We start from the raw sequence: 11,252 nt of genomic DNA on the forward strand, positions 1-11,252 counted from the left end.
TGCCCATTTGTTTGCAATCTTTAATTTCTTTCAGCTTGCAAAATGACGCTTTAATTGTGTTATTCACTTTTGAAACAAAAAAGAAAAAATAAGTTTTAAATGAATTCACTTCACTTTTCTTTTTCAAAATAAAAGCGAAATTTTCCTTTGAGTTGTGAACAACGGAAGGAACATCAGCAGTCGTCTCCATAGGATGAACAAAAGGATTCTCCCTGAAAAATTGTTGAGACAACGGTATTCTTGTCCCAGAGAAGAATTCTTGAAGCAATTATCCCTCGAGGTGAAGAAGCTCTTCTATCCCCAGTGAAGAAGCTCTTTTATCCCCAGTAACGAAGATTTTCCATCTCCAGTGAGGAGGTTCTTCCATCTCAATAAGGAAAAATGCTTATCTTCCCCGGAGAAGTTTAAAGCACGCAACACCATTCATCACCTGTGTTATCTACACCATGTTGAAGAACATTTGCCAAGTATCAGGTTGTATTGCGACGTCGGTCCCTCTCCAGTATACTTCTTTGTCTGTCAGTATTGTCAGTATGCGTGCTACATTCATGACATTCATCATTCATACATATTTGCATCATTTATGCATTCTTGCATTTTTCAATATTTGCTTCATATTCACTTGCTCGGGATATATCTATCCCAAAAAAAGTAGAGAAAAAAAGAAAAAAAAAAAAAAGAAACAAGTATGGGCGTGTCATCTCTCCAATAGATTGTCACCCATAAGCAGAAATAACATCCTTTCTTTCTCCAGTTCCCCACTGAGATCATTCCTCGTGGAAGAAGGTTGCTTTAGTTTCTCCTCTCAAAACAAAGGAGAAAATACCCATTCAAGTTCATTCCTCATGGGTACAAAGTCTTGTTTGACTGTTTCTTTCCAATTCATTCATGGTTAGAACTTTGTCTTTACCAAAAATTCAAATTCCGATTCCTCAAACAGAGTCGTGAAAAAATAGACAATAAGCAATAGCCTCGTCATCTGAGCAGCTTATGTCTCTTCCAAAAGTTTTTTTCCTCTCAAGGAAATCAATCATGAAGACCATTTGACAAATCAGGGCCTTATTACTGTTCACAATGCTGAACAACCAGTAATTTCCCAAGCAAAGTCTCCAGGATCATTTTATCACTCAGCTGATAATTGATCATGTCTTCAAAACCACTATCACGAGGCTGGTAGTCGGTAACCTTTTGTTCTGGTTATATTATTCAACATGTCTATCACAAGGCTGATAGTCGGTAATATTAACCGAACCTTTGAAACTCTTTTTACCTTGTCAAGTCTATCACCATGCTGGTAGTCGGTAACACAGTTTCATACCTTTCACCTTCGCATTATTAAACAAGTCTATCCCTCTGTTGATAGTCGATAATGTCGATAGGTAAGCTTTTCTTACAAAGCTATCATTCCCAGGTGAAGCATACACTTGCTTTCCCGAAAGAAAAACGGATTCTCTTCCTAAAACGGATGGAGACATCCTTCCCGGTCTCTTTTCCCCAGCGGAGTCAGTTCTTGATATTCCCTCGGTAAAGATATCCTTGCATCATTCGCAATTTTGGTATCTTAGGTCCAAAATTCGCGTCTTCTGATATTTAAGTCTCTTCCACCCTATCAAAACGAAGATTTTCAATCTTCATATCTCAGGTTGAAGAAACTTAAATAGGGGCATCTGTCATACCCCAATTTTTGACCTAAGATACCACCTCATATCATTGCATATGCATCATTTGCATCTCTAACAAATTGCATAGCTTGTGTTTGCTACTTGTGACTCAGCAGGATTTAATCAGGAAATCACTCATCAGTGCAAATAACAGTCAATTAGGGTTTTGTTGTCCCTTCTTCTCAAATGAACTATCTTCATCAACAATCAACATTTGGTCCTCAGAGATTCATTTCAGCAAGCTCAAAGGCTCTGAATCGACTGAATTAGGGTTTTGACTGAAGACAGCACACTCCTGACTTTTGCTCAGAATTTGACCTAATGGCTTGGGACATGATATCAAGACCTCCAGTACATCATTTTGACCTAATCCATTGACTCAAGACATCTCCTACACAAAGATTGATCAGACAAATCCTCAGATCAGGGTTTTGAACTATCAGGGACTAAAATCAGGGATCACATTTGGGAAACCCTAAAAACCCCCAGGAAGTCAATCAAAGGTTTCAATCATCCTCAAATAATCCCTATGACAAAATCCAATGGAAATTACATTTCAATTCAAGATCTACAGTCATCAATCTCATCAGGTCGACAATTAGGGTTTTGACCTAATTCACTGAACAACTGACTTTTTTAATCAGGACATGGTGCCACAACTCAAACCATGGCTCAATATCCTCTAATGCTTCAATGTGATTCATTCATACCATTCATTTGGTGAGGGTAGCCTATTTCATTTGAAATCTCCAGAAACGCGATTCGATTGAAAAAGTCAACTGTACAAGAACACCATTGACTTTTGAGGAATTTTGGTCAACCATGACTTTTGAAGTTTTAAATCATCAATATGTGATATATGAAGTCATTTGATCAAGAAAAATCAAGAAAATCAATCAAGAATCAAAAAGTCAAAGTTTGACTTTCCATACTTAGAAATTTTCTAAGTGTTTTTCAATGGTTTTTTCCAAACTTTGGAAGGGAATTTCTCAAAATTTCACCTACAAACTGAAAAAAACTTCCAACATGAAAGTTGTAGATTTTGATCCAATGAACAACTTTGTCACATATAATTTTTTTCTAAAAGATCAACCATTTAAGAGATATGGAGCTTCAAAGTTGGTATCTTTTGAAAATTTCACTTAAAACTTCATTTTCTTCAAAGTTCATGGATCTTTTTCACCCACTTCCTTAAGGGTCTTGAAGAAACTTTCAACTAGGGTTTTGAAGTGTGTAACATGAGCTTTCCAAAATGTCCAAGAGCATGAAAAAATATGGAGTGTAGCTATGGTTTTGAATTTTGACATTAGTGACCATTTCACTTGAAATTTCAAGCCATTTTTGCAAAGTTATGAACCAATTTGCCAAATAATGCAAGTAATGACACACCAAAGCAATGATTGAATGATATTTTCTGGTTTAAGATCAGATAGGAAAGAGATAAGAAGCTTGGCCAAAATAACCATGGTTTAGTTACTTTTAACCATTGCATTAAATGTGAAAGATTCCTTTCTATCCCTTAAGCCAAATCATCACTTCTTGAAGCAAGTTGCAAAGCTCTGAGTTCAGACTCTTTGGCCTATAAATAGAGGACATTACCTCATTCAAAATCACACCAAAACCTCACAATTATAGGTTTTCTCTCTTCTTTCTTGAATTACAAGTCATGTGTTTCAAAGTGAGGTAGAAAACTCAACCTCCAAACCCTTGAAGTTCTGGCCAAGGTGATGATTCCAACAACTTCTAAACATCAATTAGGAAGTGTTTGAACCACTCACACACCTCAAATTACCCCAAAACTCAGAATTGCATTTCAACCTCCATATGAACACATAATGAGCCTTATCATGCCAATTTTCATGCTAGCTCATTTCTGTCCAAGTTAAACATCCAAACACATTCCATATACCATATATGAGCTATCCCAACCATCATCCATGATCTGAAACACCTCCATCTTCAAATTCAATTCATGCTTGAAGCAACTGCAGATCGGGTGCGATGACCATGCTCAGATGAATTCAGCTTATTCCAGACATCCAGACACATTCCATAATCATCATTGAAGCTATCCAGATCATCACAAAGCATCTGTAACACCTCCAGATCAGGATTCAATTCTCAGTTGGCCGTTTTTGAAGGTAAGCTCTCTTGAACTTCAAACTCCATCATACATGCATCATAAATGAAAAATTGATTTGCCATCATGTTTCTGCATATGTATGGATCATTAGCCCTCAATCAATTGCAACTTATCATGCACATACACGATTTCAGATTGAATCATAGAATTAGGGTTCTTCACGATTTCCACAAAATTGACCCCCTTAGAGTGAAAATAAATGAATTATGAGGGCACCATCATGTTCCTCGTGAAAAACCGAGTGAGATAGACCCTTTGATTGATCAAAACAACTCAGTTTTCAGAAAATTCAAAATCAAGTTAGGGATGTGTTCTTGGCGCCATTTTTTGTTCAGAAATTCAAATGGTTCGTTTTAAAATATAATTAAATGGAAGCGTGTTATTTACAAGCTGCGCGCGCAGCTCAGTTGGCAAGTGTTTTGGTTGGTAACCTCCAGGTCGTGGGTTCAAACCCTTGTGAGACCAAACCCTCTTTTTTAACACTATTTTCTTTCATTTTCTTTTACAACTTCAATTAATTAATTAACACATCAAATTAATTCATTTTTCATTCATTTTTTATACACTCTTTATTTAACACATATATTTTATGAATATAAAAAAAAATCACAAAAAAAGATTTATTTAATATGTTTTTAATTAGGTTTAAAATGATACATTTTTAAGTGTTTTTAATTACTTTAAATATTGTTTTTTCATTTAATTTTTAACCTAATCACTTGTAAATATTTTTTTGTGATCAAACCCTAATCACTTAGGTCTTAATTAAGCATTAAAACTTGTTTTAACTTAATTAAGTTGACTTTTGTCAAATTCAAATCGTTTTAAGACGAGCGATCGCGATTCTTTTTCAAAATGATAAACCACTTCTTTTTGATTAAATCTTTTTAATTGATCAATTGATTTTCAAAACGATGTGGGGCCTCTCGAATATTAGAGAGTATAAGACCCACTCTTTTTCTTTTATACAGTTTTTCTTTGTACAGAAAACTCTTTCAAAACAAAAACTTTCAAACAGTTTTTCAAACAACGCGTCTGTAAATAAACAATCAACCATGTTTTTGTAAATATACCATGGGCCTCCATGTAGGTATAAGCCCCAAGCCCTTTTGTACATACCCACTCAAGTACATGAAATTAGGTATTTCATTGTACGCCTTTTGTACATATCTCGATCAATTTGTTTTTAACTTTGAATAACAAACCAAAAATGAAGGTTTCTTTAAATCTTCCCAAAAATACCATGGGCCTCCATGTAGGTATAAGTCCCAAGCCCTTTGTGAATACCTGTTTACATAGCTTTTGAATAAACTCAAGTGGACCTCTCCCCGAGTGTGAGTCCCGAGCCCCCGTGTATACAAATGGATCATGCTTACAGGTATATTTCCTTCATAAACTCCATTATATACACACACTTTGTCATATATAACTGTTCATATTTGTTCATGTACTTGTGCATATTTGTTTGTACTTGTTCATACTTGTGATTGTGTTATATGCTTATTCAACTTAGTACAACACTAGGTTCCCCATAGCCTCCTATTGGGCTTCGTGCAAAGAATCTCCCTAGTTTAGGTTAGGACATAGAGTATGGTTTCCCGGTGAAATCGCTCTAAGAGCTCAAACCAACTATACCACGCCTCCCCTTGGGCTTTGTACAAACGAGTGACCCTCCCATAGCCTCCTCTTGGGCTTACAATGCAAGGACCCTGGATTGTCCCTCCCATAGCCTCCTCTTGGGCTTACAATGCAAGGACCCTCGGATAGCCTCCTCTTGGGCTTCGTACAAGGACCCACGGGCTTCTTATAAGCATCCCCAATATCCAAATCAAAACACCCTAGGAGATTAGACATTTATCATCTCTATGATAGGAGTATCTCTTCTATATCATCACAAACAATCAATCAATCAATCAATCAAACCTTTTTGCCACAAGGCTGGCTAATCAATCAAACTTTTTTGCCACAAGGCTGGCTAATCAATCAAACTGTTTTACCACCGTACTGGATGATTAATCAAAGTTTTTGTCACAAGGCTGACTTCATTGAAACTTTTGCCACAAGGCTGGCTGATTAATCAAAACTTTTTGTCACAAGGCTGACTTCATTGAAAGTTTTTGCCACAAGGCTGGTTAAACAAACAAAAACATCTTTATCATTCTAAGCGCCCTAAGTGGCATGGCCCCGGGCTTATAATGAAAAGATTTTCAAACAAAAACAAACAGATGTATGTGATGATATAGATTAGATACATCGAACATTGAGATGACATTTGTCTATTTTCCTTTGCTTCCACTAGCATAAGTGGGAACTACGATTGCTCTGACTTTCTCAACATCCCTTTGAGAATACGTAGGCACAAGGTCGATCCTTGGCGAGCAAAATAAAACAAAAAAAACATTCAAACCTTAGCACCCATAGACCCCGAGCTACAGATGCTCTGATTCCCTCTAAGGGATATGTATGCAGAGGATCGCGATGATCTTTGCGAGCATAATCAAACAAACACCTTAGGTCCCACCTATTTCACAAGAACCTCTCAATAACATGGAATGAAAAACAAAGCAAAGAAACCTATAGAGTACTATAGATACGTTGGGTGCTAATACCTTCCCTTCGTATAACCAACCCTCTTACCCAAGATCTCTCCCCCACTTTTAGGTTATTGCAGCTTTTTTCCTTTTCCTCTTTTGGAAATAATAAAAAGTTTGGTCGAAACAAAAGAAAAATCATTTTTTATGAGCACTCGAGCCCAAAGAAGGCATCAGGTGTCTCATCCCACAAAAAAGAGGAACAAAACGATTTTTCGCCCGCGACACCATCATCACTCCCGAACATGTCACAAATGCCAGATATACGCTGACAAAGTACATGTACCTCCAATTCCATTAAGCGTCCTGACGGCTCCTTGGCCTTTTGCAATGTGGGGTATTGATATGATTGGAGAAATCAAACCTACTGCCTCCAACGGACATCGCTTTATCCTAGTCGCTATTGACTACTTCACAAAGTGGGTAGAAGCAGCTTCATTTGCTTCTGTTACCAAGAATGTGGTGGCCCGGTTCATCAAATACAATCTCATTTGTCGGTATGGCATCCCTGAACGGATTATCACGGACAATGGCACAAATCTAAACAATAGAATGATTACTGAACTTTGCACACAGTTCAAGATCAAACATCATAATTCTTCTCCATATCGACGAAAGATGAACGGCGCGGTGGAAGCTGCCAACAAGAACATCAAGAAAATCATACAAAAAAATGACAGTAACCTACAAAGACTGGCATGAGATGTTGCCTTTTGCCCTTCATGGTTATCGCACATCTGCGCGTACTTCAACAGGGGCAACTCCATTCTCCTTAGTCTATGGTATGGAGGCAGTTCTTCCAATTGAAATTCAGATTCCTTCCCTAAGGATTATGAAAGAAGCCAATCTAGACGAAGACGATTGGATTCAAACACGGTTGGACCAGATAAATTTGATTGATGAGAAAAGGCTCGCAGCTATTTGTCATGGTCAGCTATACCAAAAGCGTATGATCAAAGCCTTCAACAAAAAAGTCAAAAGTCAAGCATACCAAACTGGTGGCTTGGTTGTCAAACGCATCATCTTACCACAAGGTGATCCCAGAGGCAAATGGACTCCCACCTACGAGGGACCATTCATAATCAAGAAAATATTCTCCGGCGGAGCCATGTTGCTTACCACCATGGATGGCGAGGATTTCCCACACCCTGTGAATGCTGACATAGTCAAAAAATACTTCTCTTAAAAATAAAAAAAACAGCTCGCTAAGTTGAAAACCCGAAAGGGCAACTTAGGCAAAAAATGAGCGTCTCGGTGGATTGAAAACCCGAAAGGGCGGTCCAGGCAAAAATTAGAGACTAAACAAATACTATCCCGGTAGGCTGAAAACCTGAAAGGGCGGCCTAGGCAAAAGTTAGGGAATGAAGCATACAACTGTGTTCCGTTCAGCTGCCTACTCACCATCAAGATTCAACACCTCAAAGACACCGATCAGTCCAATCACTTTCTTCCAACAAGTGAGGGATGAGATGCTCGAAAACAGATTGGCAATAGCAGAGTTGAAACTTGACTGGATTGTTTTCACATAGCTATTTATCTTCGTAAATATTTTTCAAAACTTTCTGACAGTTTCCTACTTCTAGGATTGTTGTCTCCCTGTGCTAACCAGCCTATCATGGCTCTTTTTCAAAAAATCAATGCAGCTTAGGCTCAAAAATCACTATTTTCACTTTTTCTGTTTTAAATACGTAAGCGTCCCAATGATGATTTTGAATGAACATGTGCATTTGAATATGATTGATGTTTACCAGGAAAAACAGGAATAGCATTCAGGAAATGTCCTAATTATCTGGACATCATTCCATCAGAAGAAAATCCCCAAGAGGAGCGCCTTTCTCAGCAAATTCCTCAAAAAGATTTTCTCTTCAAAAGAAGTCTTATCCCCCAGCAGGGTTGTTCCAGATTACTATCTTCAGAAGGTGTGATCCCCGCACCCGGACTTGGTCAGATAGTGCATCGGAGGATTATGCATCTTCCTCATTCCCATTTGAAAGGGCATCAGAACTTCCAGCTACCTTTCATTCTCAAGAGATATTCAAAGATCCTTCAACAGAGTACCAGGGTTCTCAAAGAATTTCCCCAGCCAAGGGTACTCAAACAAGACAAAAGATCATCAACGATCACAATATAGTCATATCCAGATGACTGGCGGAAATTTATTTTCCCAAATAGAAGCTTGACATCTCACATTCATACATCACATATTCATATTCATACATCATATTCATACATCATACATCATACATCATACATCATGCATCATGCGCATATCATGCGCATATTCATACACAACATCACATGCATATTTCTCCGGGAATATCTCACAATTACATGCATCATAAACATTGCATATCACTAACTTGATTTTTCAGGTAGACGGATATCTTCAACAAAGATATTCTCAATCACATGCAGTGTTCACCTGAATTCCATGAACGGTTCTCTCAGATATAATCAAGCCGAAGATTCATTCTGATCACTTACCAACTCAAAAACAGACATCACAGATCAAAGCGATACCTCAGACGGTTCCAGAACGATCTAGCATCACAGATCTAAAGTTGATACCTCAGACGGTTCCAAAACGATCTAGCATCACAGATCTAAAGTTGATACCTCAGACGGTTCCAGAACGATCTAGCATCACAGATCTAAAGCGATACCTCAGACGGTTCCAGAACGATCTAACGTTGCAGATCTAAAGCGATACCTCAGACGGTTCCAGAACAATCTAACATTGCAGATCTAAAGCGATACCTCAGATGGTTCCAAAACGATCTAACATTGCAGATCTAAAGCCGATAACTCAGACGGTTCCACAATGATCAACTTCCAAAATCTAAATCGGAAAAACTTTGGACAAGTTCCGTAACGATTATCTTCCAAGACTTAAAGCGGTAACCTTGGACGGTTCCGAAATAGTCAACACAAAGACTTTCAAATCCTTCATCAAGATATAATCAATGGATTCATTCTGATGAGCAAACCCTCAGCACATATTCCAGGTGGCATCTGAAAGCCCATCTCAGGTAATGTTTCAATCTGCCAACAACATTTCGCAGACGACATTCAAATGCAACTTCCAACATCTCTTCTGATCAAGGTAAGTGCAAATTTTCAGGGCATCTAAATATTCAATCATCTTCTACCTTCAGATTTCAGACAATCTCTTCAGGTTTAAGAAGATTGAATAGGGGCAACTGTTATACCCCAAAATTTGCCCACATATTTTTCAAGAAAACTCCAATCTGAAAATTAAAAGTCTCATATAATTATGGATTATTTCAACAAATATCCTAACATATGAAACACTTAGTTTTTAGAATTTTTCTTATACAGTAAATTGGCTTGCAGTTGAATTTATTCTTACGCAAACGCCAAATACTGTTTATTACTTCACACATGCTATTTATTTATTTACAGATAAATAGTACTGACACAATTGGTACAGAGTTAAATCTTTTTGCAGGCGCAGAATCAGGAAACTCAGACTGTACTGGTAACAAGTAGATTATTATTATCTTTTGTTTCCCACTAATTTTTGTACTATATTCCATTATTTTCAAAAATCTTTTCAAATCTCTTTTTCAAAAATCTACATCTCTCTTTTTCCCAACACTATCATACACTTTCTTTCAAATCTTACTTCCACTCAAATTTTCCTTTTGTACGGAATCACATCATTCCCCAACGTCTCTATCCTTCTTTCCATTCTATAAATACCTCCCATTTTCTTCCATAAAATCTCACATCAAATTCTAACTCATCTTTCAAATTCCTACCTCATATCTATTTTCTCTTCTTCCCTGACAAGAATGGCAAAGTGGATAGAGACACTGTTTCTTGCAGTCATCACCATTGCTACGGTGATCATGACTTTCTTCTGCCTGCATAGTCCTGAAGAGTGTGGACCTGCAATGGTTGCACTCCCAATCATCTACATGTTATTGTTCATAGCATGGGTCATTAATCGTCATTCTTAAAATTTGCCGTATTTCTTATTTCTTAAATGTACCGTTTATTCGTCGTACTGTTCAATATAGTATGTGATATTTGTACTGTCAGTATTAAATGTTGTACTATTTGTCATAATATTGCTTAATTACTAAGATAATATTTTGTGTGTTTTCTGCCAGTCAAATATTCCTATTTCTGTGCATTAAATGATTTTCAGGGTTATTATCGGTAATTTTGCCCGCATACCGTAAATATTAGTTATTTATTATGTCTGTGTTTTTTTTAACAAGTCATGTAAATAAACTTTCATTTTTCACATAAAACAAAAACAAAAACAACAAAAAAGAAAATTAACTTTGACTGTTGATTTTTCACTCTAACTGCTACGTCAATATCTGAACAGTCAGTTGACAGCCAAACTGCTGGCAGTACAATTCTCAGTGTTTTGTACCATCAATCAAATCAATCTTTCACAATTCAAAATTCCAAGATTTTTGTTCTAGAAGTCTTCTGAATATCACGCGATTAGCAGAGACTCAACACTGCACAAAAATCAGGTACGCTTAACTGTCTCCTACATAAACAGTCCCTGACTAGGGTTTTCTTGTTTTTACAGGAGAAACAAGTTTTTGAGAGCTCAAATGGATTTCATGCACATCCATATATCTCAAAGTGCCATCATACAAATTTTCAAACTTCAATTCACTCAGACGCACCGTCAGCAGCTCAAACAGTCAACAGACGACCCGTTTGACCAAAAAAGTCAACAGACAGTCAAAAATGAAATTTTTTGTCAAAGTCCATATTTTGTCAAAGGATTCATCATTTGATCATTGGATGATCATAATTCATCAAGGAAAGATCAAAAATCAACAAAACCCTAAGATTCAAAATTAGGGT

This window comes from Vicia villosa, linkage group LG2, assembly GCF_029867415.1.
Source record: "Vicia villosa cultivar HV-30 ecotype Madison, WI linkage group LG2, Vvil1.0, whole genome shotgun sequence".
NCBI lineage: Eukaryota > Viridiplantae > Streptophyta > Magnoliopsida > Fabales > Fabaceae > Vicia > Vicia villosa.